General features: G+C 39.1%; 1 protein-coding gene across 6 annotated transcripts in view; it reads left to right on the forward strand.

The window, feature by feature from the left end:
- Positions 1 to 16,483, forward strand: part of NCOA3 (nuclear receptor coactivator 3) — a 128,101-nt gene that overhangs the window by 78,334 nt on the left and 33,284 nt on the right. Inside the window, exon 3 of one of the 6 annotated variants that reach the window (XM_065922127.1) lies at positions 13,479 to 13,645. The exons of the other annotated variants lie outside the window; for them this stretch is intronic. The gene's annotated coding sequence lies outside the window, so the exon portion shown is untranslated. The remainder of the gene's footprint in view (positions 1 to 13,478; positions 13,646 to 16,483) is intronic. 6 annotated transcript variants of the gene reach the window in all.

The raw sequence follows: 16,483 nt of genomic DNA on the forward strand, positions 1-16,483 counted from the left end.
AACTCCACTTCTTTATCACTTGGGATTGTCTTTGATGAAGGAACAAAATTTGCTCATTTCATTAAATCTTGACAGTTGAGTACTGTATTTTTAACATTCTTTTAGTGAGAATGGAAAATATGCAAAAAACACTTCTGTCTACCAAAGTAGGATGGTTGTCTTGGGGAAGAACACTTGTGTGATTGGCTTTCATACACAACAGGCCACATTTTTTCATGAAATATCATTTTTACTTGAAAGAATGACTAACAAACTATGGTTTTTGCAATTTGGATATTTGGCAGACAGTTTCTTAAAACTGAGCAAGGTGAACCTATCGCTTTAATGAAAGCATCTGAGAGTATTTGTTGACAGTGGTAAAGTTGGAGTTTTCAAGTAGAAATTATGTTAATTTTGAATCTGTTACCATGACTGTGACAGCTTCTCAGCCCTCAAAGACTTTATGAATGAGATGGATGGTGATATTAATGTGGAGTTTTTGATATTGTATAATGTATCAGGATTTGAATAATCTGCTTATTCAGTGAACCAGTATTATCCAAATGATAATGTTTGATGTTGCAGAATCATGCACGGGTAAAAGTTTTTTTCAGAGTGTAAGTTAGTATTTTAATGTAACAGTATGAAAGTTCACTGATAGGGTTTCAGATTGCACTTTGGAGCTGACCTTTAAGAAAGTACCACTTTCTTAATGCCAGGGATTGCTGGCAACACCAGAAGCTAGGAGAGGGTGGAGCAGATCTCCTTTGGAGCCTTCAGGAAGAGTGTGGCCCAGTCATGCCATGTCATTTTTGGACATTGAGCCTGGAGAACTTCAAGAGAGTATCCTGTTGTTTGTGGTAACTCGTTAACAGTAGTCACAGGAGACTTAATACAGTAAGCAAATCTGAGTAAGTTATATTCAGGGTATGCCTCATGTTATTTTGTTTTGTTGTGTTTTTTGCAATCTTTTGTAAATTTGGAAGTATTTTCAAGTGAAAACTGAAAGTACCACTTGTCATTTTAGCATAATATCAAGGAAAATTATTTATAATGGATTATAAAAGGCTGTTGAGATAGTCCTTCCTTTTACAAGTACGTGTATCTATGTGACTGGATTTTCTTCATATATTTCAATCAATATGACATATCGCAACAGGTTGAATGGTGTAGTAGATAAGAGGATCCAGCTGTCTTCTCTTGTCTGACATTAAGGTTTGTAAAAACGTGAAACAGTGCCACCTCTCATGCGATTGTTTTGTTTCAGGTTATTTTTCATAAAATTGTTTACAGTAATATATAATGGACTTGTTTTTAAATGTAGTAATACTTCCAAGTGTTTCTCAGTATTAATTTCTAATGTAGTAAATATTGATAGACAGTAACCCACATAACCAAAGCTTTTTAGAGTTCAAGAAATCCTGATATTAAAAAGGTGGAGAATTTCTGACCTAGTGCATCTGGTTAGAACTGTACCAGCTTTTGACTTAAACTTTGCACCTCGTTGTATCTTTTAATAGCTATGTGATATGGTGTACTATGTCTGGTACTCAGTTGTTCTTGCTTTTAAATTACATGAAAGTCTTAGTTGCTCAGTCGTGTTTGACTTTTTGTGACCCCATGGACTGTAACCCGCCAGGCTCCTTGAATCCTTGAAATTCTCCAGGCTAGAATACCGGAGTGGGTTGCCATTCCCTTCTTCAGGGGATCTTCCCGACCCAGGGGTCAAACCCAGGTCTCCTGCATTGCAGACAGATTCTTTACCATCTGAGCCACCAAGGAAGCCCTTTAAATTACATATCAGCCATTAATTTTCAGTGGAGACGTTTTATAGCCCAAAATACAATTTGTGATTCTACATGTACTAGTTTGTTGATTTCCTGGCACTGGGTCATCAGCTTGTTGGAGGCCAAAACAAAACCAAAAGAAACCCCCAAAACAATAACAGCAAAAAACTTGTCTGTTTTGATCAGCAGTTCATCCCAAGTATATTGGTATAGCAGATGCAGTTTCCTTTGTGTGGCCAACAGTCAGATTCTTTAAGATCCCCTGGAGAAGGGAATGGCTAGCCACTCCAGTATTCTTGCCTGGGGAGTTACAGGGACTGAGGAGCCTGATGGGCTGTAGCCAATGGGGTCGCAAAGAGTCGAAAGCACTGAGTGACTAACACTTTCACTTTCACACTTAAAAAAAAAACAAGAAAAACTTTCCCTCCTCCCCAGTTTTATTGAGAAAATTGTTGATATGTATCACTGAAGAAGTTTAAGGGGTTCAGCAGGATGGTGTGATTTATACATATTGTGGCATGATTGCCACTATAGGTTCAGCTACACCCATCATCTCACATAGATACGATAAAAGGAAAGAAGGAAGGAAAAAATTTCTTCCCTGTGATGTGAGCTTTTTAGGATTTACTGTTAACAACTTCTCCGTATTTCATACAGCAGTGTTAGCATAGTCCTCATGCTGTATGTTATGTCCCTGTTTCTTTGTGACCACTCTCAGGATGCTTGCTGAAGTGGGTTTTGGTTTTAGCCAGTTTAGTTGTATGCATGGTTTTACAAGGGTTCATAATTAAAATTTTGCCTCAAATGTTCTCTCACGATAATGAGAGGCCCCCCCCCCCCCTTATTTATTCCACATGCATAGGCAGGTTTGTGAAGTACACAGAAAGGCTCTTTTAAGTCATGAGTCATAGAACTGACCTTTGAATAGAAAGGAAAAAACCACACTATGTTTCACGTGAGATTATTTGAGTGATGATCTTTTCATCCTGTTCCTCAGTAGTTCATAGAATCGCTTGCTGCAGATTTCTTCCCTTGAACAATCATGATCTAGAGGTACAGCTTTTTAGCTCCACATAGTATAGTAGGTATGTTTTGGAGGAGAATAGGAGGCAGTTGAAGTTTGTTTTGGACTTTAGCTTTTTTCAGCCATGCTGCTACTACACCACCCTCCAGCAGGTAAATGATGTTAGGAGTGCGTTCCTACTTTCTTTTTGGACTTTGGTATATATGCTCTCATTCACTGTTTTACTGTCATCCTGAAATCAGTAATGACTTTTGGAGATTTATTTGAAAAGAGAACTTCTGTCATCAGACATATAACTTCTAGGCATATGGAAGCATTATTTTTTTAAAAAGGATTCTTTTGAATTTTAAGGTTTTTTAGTGTAGAGATGGAATTATAATCACTAAAGAGTAACTATGCTGTGAAGTCAGAAAAAGAAAAAAGGCAATGGAAACAGCTAGGACTGAGCACAGACTAACTGTAGTCTACATGATGACCCATTCAGGAAGTCTTATGAGTCACACTTGCCATGTCGTGTTGCTCAAGTAAGAGGCCATCTGCCCCAGCGTGTTTTCTTTTCGAGAATGAAATCTGGCTAGGATGTTTTTCCTGTGATACCTTATTCTCTCTTTTTCTACCTTTAGTACCTGTTTTTGGAAAATTAATTCAAAGTACTTCGTCATCTTATATTTCCCTGTTGTTAATTTTTGAGATGTTAGTCTTATAGAGAAACTCAATGTAGCTTCTCTGTAGTCTTGATATTGGTGGACAGAGCTAACTTCAGGACTGCAGGGGAAAGTGTCTTGGTACTTGAAGCTGTTTTACTCTGCAGGCGTTCCCATTTTATCAGCATCTGTCTTGCAGTTGACCCATGGTCACCATTCCCTGTATCATTCATTACTTGACTAGTGCTGCTTCTACAGCAGCTTTGCTGCTCTCAGTTGTTTGGTTGCCAGGTGACTAATGGCATCATTTCTTTAGTTTTAACATTTCTTTAGAAAATTTTCTTAAAAATTATTTTTGACGGTGCTGTGTCTTTTCCTGCTTGGTGGGCTTTTCTCTAGTTGCCACGAGCAGGGGCTCCTCTTCACTGCGTTGTGTGTGCTTCTCACTGTGGTGGCCTCTCTTGTTAGGGAGCTGGGGCTCTCGGGCTCGCAGACGTCAGTAGTTGTGGCCTGTGGGCTCAGTATCTGTGGCTCCCGGGCTTTGGAGCACAGAGGCTCAATACCTGTGGCTCTCGGGGTTAGAATATCTTTTCTTCCGCTAGACAGCCTGGAATAGGAGAGAATGAGGAACATGCTGTGATCATCTCTCCTTTATATCTTTATTGCTTATTAATTAAATTTATATCAGATTTTATTTTTGCTCTGTGCACAAACTCCTCTAACTCCCCACTGCTTATCTTAATCCAGAGCTTTACCACTTACCTTAAGGAGGCTGAACACTTTCTTCTTCCCTCCTTCCTTTCTTTTCACTTACATTTTCATTATGTGCCAGGGGACAGCCTTAGGTATAAATAATACTTTTGATGTAGAGATATTTATGTCTGTCAAAGAAAAAAAAAACCCTCAAATCCAGAAATACAAAGAGGTCTTAAAAAAGAACCAGCACTCTTTGCTTTACCTGGTACGTTTGAAGGTACTTGGATAACCTCTTCAGAATCTTCTAAAAGGTGCCTGCTTACTCTTTAATTGCACTTATTTATCTTAAGGACATAGACAGCTATGACAGTAGTTTTATTCTGTCTTCATGGTTTTATGTTAGCTACTAACTGCCATTCGCCGCACTATTTCAGTGGGAAAATATTTTGAATTCCAGTCAGCTGTCTGTACACTGAAGATAGCCTGAATAGTTCTGGCTAATTTATTTGTCTGAAGCTTTTTAATTTGTTGTTGTGTGGGATATCTAACTATTTGTTTTTCAAATGAGAACAGAATTGATGTTGCTGAACGTACATCTTTGTTTGGTATGGTGTACCTTGGAGGGTTCACCATTTTGCCCTATTCCGGTTGCTTGCTTTGTATTGCTTTTCATTCTCACAATAAACATAAGAATATGGAAGATGTGATTATTCCCAGTTTTTACAGGCAGTCAGCTTTCTATAGGTGACAGAAGTCTGATTCCAACAAAGCCCTGCTGTCTTTTTATCGTACCACAGTACGTCAGCTGAAGAATTCAAACCCTTGAGTTTTATTTTGATAGATACCTTGAAGCCAGCATATTTTTTTTGGAATGGGAATATCTAAGTGAAAAATGACATGTCAGAAAAAAAGCAAAACTGTTCTACAAGGTATTTAGCCCTGTCCCCCTAGTCTTCTCTGTATTTTAGGAATATTGTGGTTGGTCAGAAGTATAGCTGATGGGAAGGGAAGAAAGAGGAAACTGAAGTTGGAAAGAGGAACATAGGGAATGGTGGTATTAGGAGTGAAAAGAGAGAGGGAGTTTGTAATAAGATAGTCTCTGCACGTTTTTATAATGGTTTAGAGCGGATAGTATAGAAAGTGGAGACAAATGTGGATAAGAGTAGAGTGTAGTATTGAAAATGTGATGAAGTATGAAAAATGCATTAGAATAAAGGAGGGGATGGCTTTAAAATTAAATTATTTTATTTATTTATTTTTGGCTGTGCTGGGTCTCCGTCGCTGGCAGGCTTTCTCTAGTTGGAGGGAGTGGGGACTACCCTTTGTTTTGGTTCTCGGACTTCTCACTGTGGTGGCTTCTCATTGCGGAGCCCAGGCTCTCGGCGGGGGCTTCAGTAATGGGGGCTTCAGTGATGGCCGCTTGTGGGCTCTAGAGCACAGACTCAGTAGTTGTGCAGCAGGTGGAATGTTCCCAGACCAGGGATTCAGTCCGTGTCTCCTGCATTGGCGGGTGGGTTCTTATCCCCGGTGCCACCAGGGCAGTCCCGGGACAGCTTTTTCTAATCGGATAATTGCGAATGGTTTCACCAAAGGTGACAGTCATTTGATCCTAAAGGATGACTAAAAGTGTTTCAGTATTCTATATAAGAGAGGGATAGAGGGGACATCTAAAAAGAAATAAGTGACTTAAGGGTTAAATACACATAGGAGCTGTTTTCATGAATATCTTTTGTCAGAATCTTTTAGGTCACTTGGGTGGTGGAAGTGGTGGTGAGGAAGAAGTACAGCTAGATACTTTTTGTTGTTTAGGAGTGAAATAATTTATTATTATTAATAATAGATAGCTGAATCAGGTTTATGATGTTCAAGCTTATGTCTCATTCCTGTGAATGAGATTTAGCAGGTTAAATTGTCGGAGTCTCTCTAAACTTTAAAGCTACTAAAGAATTACCCAACTAGTTAGTATGCTGTCAGGAGAGGGTAATTTGATTTCAGTGAAATTGGCTTGCTTAACTCTGTCTGCACAGTGTATATTTGTGAACTTCATCTCTGTTGCTCATGTAGAGGTTGAGAAGTCTCTCGGCAACAAGCTTCCAGTTGCATCTAGCACCTGCCTTGGCTAATTGGTATGCCCAGTTCTGGTACTGGAACCTCTGGGGAGTTTGTGTTTGAGTTCAGCTTCATCAGGCTTAAACCAGAGCATCATTGTAAAGGGGCTTTGTGGTCAGCTGTTGATTGAGAAGGGGTTCAAGCAGTACAGTGCAAGCAGCACAGCGAGAGAAGAGAGAATGAAACCTTGTGGATGAAATAGCTGTTACTTCATGTTTGGATGTTTCTCAGCTCAGCTTACGTACTAAAAGTAAGATATTTTATTGCTCTTTGCTAGCCCCTTTCCAAATCTCCAGGCATTAATAACTAAAGATAGAGGAAAAGAATTGACCAGGACCTGAGATTTATAGTGTTTTGTGGCAGATGTCCATGCCAAGGTAGTTTATTGTTGATACAGTTCATATACTTTTCCCCTGCTTTTAAAAAACTGTAGGCTAGTAGGTTTCCCATTAGCTGTGCCTTCATTTTAACACTTACCAAATTATGTTGTTATAATTATATGTTTTCCTCTTCTGCTTGCCTGAGAGTTCTAATAGTGGGTGGTGTCATTTATCTCTTATTTTCTGGTCCCAGAATGGTCTGGGCATGCAAATGTTTGAACAGAAATGAAATTAGATTTAAAAAATGGATTGCATTAGGTGATTTATAGTGCGTCCTACTAAGCATACCAGGTTCTCAACAACAAAACAAAAGGATATTGCAAGTTAGTTTTTATTTGGACCCTGCCAGCCCTTGGCTTTCGGCTCTTATCCTCCATACCAAGATTCAATTAAAACGTAAAGGTAGGAGATGGTCACTGGTGAGGAAATGTCCTTAGTGGCTCCATGTTTATGGACTTAGCCTCCTCCTTTGCTTTTTTGTCCCCTAAACACACACGTTTTATTTCCTTTCCTTACTTTGCTCCGTGGTGCTGGTTCTCTTGGAGTTGCACAGAAGACTGAAATAAAACCTCTAATTTTATATTTTAGAAAATATAATCTTGTAGGATTAAGCCTAACTGGTGATGACTATCTGTATACTATATTTGAGTCAGAGTGTCAATTTGGAACTGACATTTTGGGTAGTGTGTTTATGTACGGATGTCTCATATATCTTTCCCAAGGGTAATTTTTTTCTAATTGGCTTAATCAGCCTCTAGTTTTATATAATGTTTCAAGCAGTTTTCAATAAGTAATTCAAATTCACAGTTGTATGAAAATTTTCTTAAGTTACTGAGATTCTCAGGAGACTCCCAGAAATACTCACTAATTGACATATTTAATCGTACCTTGTATAATATATCAGACAGATAAGCCTGATAAATAAACCAGGGATAGTACTTGTCTCTAGCATTTAATCTTGGGAAACCCGAGAATGAAAATACTTGACAGGTTATTTTGGTTATAGTTGGGGCTTCCCAGGTGGCTCAGATGGTAAAGCGTCTGCCTGCAATGTGGGAGACCCAGGTTCAATCCCTGGGTCGGGAAGATCCCCTGGAGAAAGAAATGGCAACCCACTCCAGTACTCTTGCCTGGAAAAGTCAATGGACGGAGGAGTCCGGTAGGCTACAGTCCATGGAGTCAGAAAGAGTCAGACATGACTGAGTGACCTCTCTTTCTTTCTTTTTCTTTCTTTTGGTTATAGTTAATGCTTTTCTGAGCTAAGTTTTTTTCCTTGCCATGTGAGCCACTTACTGTTGGTATCAAGTAGAAATAAGGGTCATGGTTACTAGAGGGCCATTTATTTGGTGACTGTAGAGTAGTGGTTGATTTTTATAGGCTCGAGGGAAATAGCAGCCTTAGTACCTGCTGAGCTGGAGCACCTCATTGCCTCTGTCCCTAATACTGCATGTCTTCAAACCCTCATGTGACAGCTTCTCAGTGTTCTTACTGATGAGCTGAGAAATTTTCCAGTTAACGTGTTAGTAGAGATGGTGTGATTCAACAGTATGATTAGATAAATATTTTTTTGGAGTGGGGGATGAAATGCCCAAGGAACATCTGATACATATTTTTTTTATTATAAAATTCTAAAAATATTATAATCCCAGCTCTGCCATCTAGTATCTGTGTGTGATCCAGATGCTGTTTTATCTATAAAACGGGAGTAATAACAGACTTTGGAGAATTGTGAGAAATTATATTAAATATATGATACGCCTAGCACTGTACTGCCACAAAAGTTGTGTTTCCGTCCCCCTTCCTTACTGATTTAGGAAAATGAAATGTTTTACTTGGTCTCTATGCCATTGGAGATGTACTGGGTACCTTACCTCCTTGGGTTTCCCTGGTGGCTCAGCTGACAAAGAATCTGCCTGCAGTGTGGGAGACCTGGGTTCTGTCCCTGGGTTGGGAAGATCCTCTGGAGAAGGGAAAGGCTACCCACTCCAGTATTCTGGCCTGGAGAATTCCATGGACTATATAGTCCACGGGGTCGCAAAGAGTCGGACACGACTGAACAGCTTTACCTCAGTTTCAGTTTACCTCCTTACTATTTTGGCATGTCCTGGCTTTTCTTAGGTGCCCTCCCTCCCTGAGTAACTTCTTGCTCAAAAATATACAAGCAACTCCTGAAGCTCAATTCCAGAAAAATAAATGACCCAATCAAAAAATGGGCCAAAGAACTAAACAGACATTTCTCCAAAGAAGACATACAGATGGCTAACAAACACATGAAAAGATGCTCAACATCACTCATTATCAGAGAAATGCAAATCAAAACCACAGTGAGGTACCATTACACGCCAGTCAGGATGGCTGCTGTCCAATGCTAATGGACACTAGCATTGTTGATTGATACCGCTTCCTTTTGGACATGGAGTACTTCCTGTATCTTTGACCATCTGGATAGTTTGTTGTACATAATCAAGATTTCCCCTCCTGTCTTAACTGTGAATAACCAGAAGGAAAGGTAGTTAATGCTGCTAAGCCACATGTCATCATTTTCGTGGCTTTTGAGCTGGCAGATATAATTCTTTGTTGCTTTTTAAAAAATGTTCATTTTCTACCAGTTCGTTATACTCTGTGTGTCTAAACTTAAACCTGTACCACAGCTTAGTTGTATTCTATAGAAAGGCCTGTAGTATTTATAGAGGAATTTTATCCAGTTGCTGTAAGATTTTTGCTCATTTTATTTTATTATTTTTTTTCTTTCTTTATTTAAAAAAAATTTTTTTAAAAAAATTTTTTATTTTTCAGTGGGTTTTGTCATACATTGATATGAATCAGCCATAGAGTTACACGTATTCCCCATCCCGGTCCCCCATCCTACCTCCCTCTCCACCCGATTCCTCTGGGTCTTCCCAGCCCACCAGGCCCGAGCACTTGACTCATGCCTCCCACCTGGGCTGGTGGTTTGTTTCACCACAGATAATATACATGCTGTTCTTTCGAAACATCCCACCCTCCCCTTCTCCCACAGAGTTCAAAAGTCTGTTCTGTACTTCTGCGTCTCTTCTTCTGCCCTGCATATAGGGCCATCGTTACCATCTTTCTAAATTCCGTATATATGTGTTAGTATACTGTATTGGTCTTTATCTTTCTGACTTACTTCACTCTGTATAATGGGCTCCAGTTTCATCCATCTCATTAGAACTGATTCAAATGAATTCTTTTTAATGGCTGAGTAATATTCCATGGTGTATATGTACCACAGCTTCCTTATCCATTCATCTGCTGATGGGCATCTAGGTTGCTTCCATGTCCTGGCTATTATAAACAGTGCTGCGATGAACATTGGGGTGCACGTGTCTCTTTCAGGTCTGGTTTCCTCAGTGTGTATGCCCAGAAGTGGTATTGCTGGGTCATATGGCAGTTCTATTTCCAGTTTTTTAAGAAATCTCCACGCTGTTTTCCATAGTGGCTGTACTAGTTTGCATTCCCACCAACAGTGTAAGAGGGTTCCCTTTTCTCCACACCCTCTCCAGCATTTATTGCTTGTAGACTTTTGGATAGCAGCCATCCTGACTGGCGTGTAATGGTACCTCACTGTGGTTTTGATTTGCATTTCTCTGATAATGAGTGATGTTGAGCATCTTTTCATGTGTTTGTTAGCCATCTGTATGTCTTCTTTGGAGAAATGTCTGTTTAGTTCTTTGGCCCATTTTTTGATTGGGTCATTTATTTTTCTGGAATTGAGCTTCAGGAGTTGCTTGTATATTTTTGAGATTAATTCTTTGTCTGTTTCCTCATTTGCTATTATTTTCTCCCAATCTGAGGGCTGTCTTTTCACCTTACTTATAGTTTCCTTTGTAGTGCAGAAGCTTTTAAGTTTCATTAGGTCCCATTTGTTTATTTTTGCTTTTATTTCCAATATTCTGGGAGGTGGGTTATAGAGGATCTTGCTGAGATTTATGTCGGATTTATGTTTTGCCTATGTTCTCCTCTAGGAGTTTTATAGTTTCTGGTCTTACATTTAGATCTTTAATCCATTTTGATTTATAAATCTGATTTATCATGAATTTACTTATGGATTTTCCAGATAATACAGAAATAGGTAACATTATATTTTGAGAACATTGAAACTTATTATAAATTTCTAGTATTCTATACTGAAATAGTTGTATAGAACATTTTGCTTAAATGTCATTTTAAAGTGTTCAGTTTAGTCACTCAGTGGTGTCCGACTCTTTGCAACCCCATGAACTGTAGAATGCCAGACCTCCCTGTCCGTCACCAACTCCTGGAGTTTACCCAAACTCATGTCCATTGAGTGTACACTGTCATATTAATGTATTTAAGTAGTATAGCATAGAACTTTTAAGTAGAAACATTTCATATAAGGAAAATAATTGTAAAAATGACTCAAGGATCTAGACAGTTGAGTTTACATTGAAAGATAGAATACATTTTGGGCCTTTGGATCTGGTTCAATGAAAAGTTTTTTGCTCTGGTCTTTCGTTACTGTAGTGTCAGATGTGAAAAGCCTTCTGTGATTAGGTTATATTCTACCTGGAAGTGTGTTTGAGGTGTTACTCCAGTTTAACTGTCAGGTGGGGAACATCTGCATTTGCAACTTCAAAATATATTATGAACCTCACTATTGGATAAGAGTATAGGTTGTTTGGGTGTGGGGCAGGTATATTTTGTGGTCCTGATTTCTTTTCAACTCAACTGTGTGGATGATAGTCTATCTGTAGGGGATCAGAATTTAAAAGGGGCTCAGTATCAATAGACTGTCCCGATAGTCAGAGGTACTGGGAAACTCTTGTGCTGTATTATCTCCCCTTTGAATTTGGATTTTACCAACTCCATATATTCTTCAAACTAGATGGGCTATAATTTAAGATGTAAAAATGTAAGCTGTACAGTTACTGATCTCTGTTTCTTAACTTTTCTGTGGGGGGAGGAATTAATCTACTCGTGGGCCTGGTACATATTCCATTCCCGCCTCCCACCCTAATTCTTGACTAGTGACTGAAAATGGTCTAGATTTAGTGTGTATATGCTGTGAAAAGAATAACTAACAAAACTAGATAATATATCCCCCCAGATAAATATAGTTTGAGTCTGGCTCCACCAGTGAGAAGTAGACAACAGGCCTGGCAAGTAAAACAAATGCTTTTTATAGTTTTTTGTGTTCATAAATAAGATTAATGCCAAATAAATAGGAAACTGTGCACAAAAAGTTTGTTGTAGTCATCTGTTTTTAGGAATTATTGTATTATTAAATATGTGGAAACTTATTTTTGGGGACTGAAATATTTCTGTTTGTTATTTCTCATGTTGAACATTTTCTTTAGTCAAGTGACATTTAAAGATGTATTTATTCTACTTTGATTTTTTTTGTTATACAGTATTTTGTCATTCAGACTTGTATATTATGTGGTCTTTTAGGCATTGTATAGTGAAGGTAGTACCAAGGTTTATCTAAGTAAGAGCTAGGAAAAAACAAATCTGTCAATCCTGTTTCTAAAAAATGGAATTTGAAAATTATTTTATATCTTAAATAGTTAAACCTTCATGTTTGAATAAACACCAGTACTGTGGTTTTAAATTAGAATCGTGCATTAGTACATTTTTGGATAATGAGCTCTGTTACTAGAGATCATGGGACTCTGTGAAAGAGTAAACTCAGTAGCATGTAGACTGCAGGCATATGCACGTTCTAGCTTGCTCTCCTGTTACATCGAGAGGAGAGCCACGTGTGTATTTGGACATAGTGTTAGTTCTTCAGTCGTGTCTAACTCCTCATGACCCCCATGGACAGGCTCCTCTGTCCATGGAATTCTTCAAGCAAGAGTACTGAAGTCGGTTGCTGTTTGCTTCTCCAGGGTATCTTCCTGACCCAGGGATCAAACCCTGGTCTCCCGCATTGCAGGCAAATTCCTTACTGGCTAAGTCACCAGGGAAGCCTTTATTTGGATATAGTTAGACATATTTAGGTTTCTCTTATATGTACATTAACATTTCTTTACATGAATGATATGTGCACCTGTCTAGTTTACATGATAATTGTGATTATTGATTTCTTTCATACTAAGATTTTCATGGTTTTGATTCTCTGTTGATATAATTTATTGTCTCTAAAAATTCATTTTGGTGACATCCTATATCAACCAAACAAGTAACGATTTAGAAAGTGTAACCTTTAAACTTTTTTTGGATGCATGAGACAAGTGCTCAGGGCTGGTGCACTGGGAAGACCCAGAGGGATGGGATGGGGAGGGAGGGGGAAGGGGGGATCGGGATGGGGAACACATGTAGACCCATGACTGATTCATGTCAATGTATGGCAAAACCACTACAATATTGTAAAATAGTTAGCCTCCAACTAATAAAAATAAGTGGGAAAAAAAAAGAAAGTTTAACCTTTAAACTTTTTTGTAGATCAGAATGGAGGAAAATCTAAAATACAACTGCAGGAGTTGAATGTTCCATTTACTTAGTACTTTCTGAGGCATGCTTATTGATCACCTGTTATATGCTAGGCACCTTAAGCTGTACTGGCCAGCTTATGTGAAACAGCAAAGTTAAGGAAATAGTACAAAGAGTATAGAATAAATTATGTCTTTCAAGTTAAAGAAATGCTGTTATTCACTAAAGAGTTTGTTAATTTTGAGAATTCAGCTTGTGTTTAACATCAAAGTAAAGAAATAATATCTAGAATTTGGAGTATTTTTTTTAAATTATATTTTTAAAATAAATGCTATTATTCACTGGATGGTTGGCCGCACAACTTAAAAATAACCTGTGAATGAAACAAAAATATAAAGGCAATTGTATTGAGACATAGCTAGTTATTCCATTTCTGTTCTTTAAGGAATCACTTTCTTTTTAAATATGAAAATTGGAAATCAAAGCTGCACATGCATTTAACTTTATTTGGAAATAATTTAAACTTAAAGTTGTAAGTTTAAGTTACAACTTTAACTGGAGCAACAGCTGCGCTTTGCTGGAGCAGCCGTGAAGAGAGACCCCATGTCCAAGGTAAGAGAAACCCAAGTAAGACGGTAGGCACTGAGAGAGGGGATCAGAGGGTGGACAGATTGAAGCTACAATCACAGACAACTAGCCAATCTGATCACACGGACCATAGCCTTGTCTAACTCAGTGAAACTAAGCCATGCTGAGTGGGGCCACCCAAGACGGCCGGGTCATGGTGGAGAGGGCTGACAGAATGTGATCCACTGGAGAAGGGAATAGGAAACCACCTCAGTGTTCTTGCCTTGAGAACCCCATGAACAGTATGAAAAGGCAAAAAGATAGGACACTGAAAGATGAACTCCCCAGGTCGGTAGGTGCCCAATATGCTACTGGAAATCAGTGGAGAAATAACTCGAAAGAATGAAGGGATGGAGCCAAAGCGAAAACAGTACCCAGTTGTGAATAGGGCTGGTGATGGAAGCAGGGTTCGATGCTGTAAAGAGCAATATTGCATAGGAACCTGGAGTGTTAGGTCCATGAATCAAGGCAAATTGGAAGAGGTCAAACCAGAGATGACAAGACTGAACGTCGACATTCTAGGAATCCGTGAATAAGATGGACTGGAATGGGTGAATTTAACTCAGATGACCATTATATCTACTACTGTGGGCAGGAATTCCTTAGAAGAAATGGAGTAGCCATCATGGTCAACAAAAGAGTCCGAAATGCAGTACTTGGATGCAGTCTCAAAAACGACAGAATGATCTCTGTTTGTTTCCAAGGCAAACCATTCAATATCACAGTAATCAAAGTCTGTGCCCCGACAAGTAACACTGAAGAAGCTGAAGTTGAACAGTTCTATGAAGACCTACAAGACCTTCTAGAACTAACACCCCAAAAAGATGTCCTTTTCATTATAGGGGACTGGAATGCAAAAGTAGGAAGTCAGGAAACACCTGGACTAACAGGCAAATTTGGCCTTGGAGTACAGAATGAAGCAGGGCAAAAGCTAATAGAGTTCTGCCAAGAGAACGCACTGGTATGGTCATAGCAAACACCCTCTTCCAACAACAACAAGAGAAGACTCTACACATGGACATCACCAGATGGTCGACACCAAAATCAGATTGATTATATTCTTTGCAGCCAAAGATGGAGAAGCTCTATACAGTCAGCAAAAACAAGACCAGGAGCTGACTGTGGCTCGGATCATGAAGTCTTTATTGCCAAATTCAGACTGAAATTGAAGAAAGTGGAGAAAACCACTAGACCATTCAGGTATGACCTAAATCAAATCCCTTATGACTATACAGTGGAAGTGAGAAATAGATTTAAGGGACTAGATCTGATAGAGTGCCTGATGAACTATGGGCGGAGGTTCATGACATTGTACAGGAGACAGGAATCAAGACCATCCCCAAGAAAAAGAAATGCAACAAAGCAAAATGACTGTCTGAGGAGGCCTTACAAATAGCTGTGAAAAGAAGGGAAGAAAAAAGCAAAGGAGAAAAGGAAAGATATACCCATTTGAATGCAGAGTTCCAAAGAATAGCAAGGAGAGATAAGTAAGTCTTCCTCAGTGATCAGTGCAAAGAAATAGAGGAAAACAATAGAATGGGAAAGACTAGAGGTCTCTTCAAGAAAATTAGAGATATCAAGGGAACATTTCATGCAAAGATGGGCACAATAAAGGACAGAAATGGTAGGGACCTATCAGAAGCAGAACATATTAAAAAGAGGTTGCAAGAATACACAGAAGAACTGTACAAAAAAGATCTTCACGACCCAGATAATCACAATGGTGTGATCACTCACCTAGAGCCAGACATCCTAGAATGTGAAGTCAAGTGGGCCTTAGGAAACATCACTACAAACAAAGCTAGTGGAGGTGATGGAATTCCAGCTGAGCTATTTCAAATCCTGAAAGGTGACGCTATGAAAGTGCTGTGTACTCGATATGGGAGCAAATTTGGAAAACTCAGCAGTGGCCACAGGACTGGAAAAGGTCAGTATTCATTCTAATCCCAAAGAAAGGCAATGCCAAAGAATGCTCAAACTACCACACAATTGCACTCATCTCACATGCTAGTAAAGTAATGCTCAAAATTCTCCAAGCCAGGCTTCAGCAATACGCGAACCATGAACTTCCAGATGTTCAAGCTGGTTTTAGAAAAGGCAGAGGAACCAGAGACCAAATTGCCAACATCCTCTGGATCATCGAAAAAGCAAGAGAGTTCCAGAAAAACATCTATTTCTGCTTTATTGACTATGCCAAAGCCTTTGACTGTGTGGATCACAATAAAGTGGAAAATTCTGAAAGAGATGAAAATACCAGACCACTTGACCTGCTTCTTGAGAAACTTGTATGCAGGTCAGGAGGCAACAGTTAGAACTGGACATGGAACAACAGACTGGTTCCAACTCAGGAAAGGAGTACGTCAAGGCTGTATATTGTCACCATGCTTATTTAACTTCTATGCAGAGCACATCATGAGAAACGCTGGGCTGGAGGAAGCACAGGCTGGAATCAAGATTGCTGGGAGAAATATCAGTAACCTCAGACATGCAGATGACACCACCCTTATGGCAGAAAGTGAGGAAGAACTAAAGAACCTCTTGATGAAAGTGAAAGAGGAGAGTGAAAAAGTTGACTTAAAGCTCAACATTCAGAAAATTAAGATCATGGCATCTGGTCTCATCATCGCAAATAGATGGGGATACAGTGGAAACAGTGCCTGACTTTATTTTTGGAGGCAGCTAAATCACTGCAGATGGTGATTGCAGCCATGAAATTAAAAGATGCTTACTCCTTGGAAGGAAAGTTATGGCCAACCTAGACAGCATATTAAAAAGCAGAGACATTCCTTTGCCAACTAAGGTCTGTCTAGTCAAGGCTATGGT

This window comes from Muntiacus reevesi, chromosome 2 (genome assembly GCF_963930625.1).
Source record: "Muntiacus reevesi chromosome 2, mMunRee1.1, whole genome shotgun sequence".
Classification (NCBI taxonomy): domain Eukaryota; kingdom Metazoa; phylum Chordata; class Mammalia; order Artiodactyla; family Cervidae; genus Muntiacus; species Muntiacus reevesi.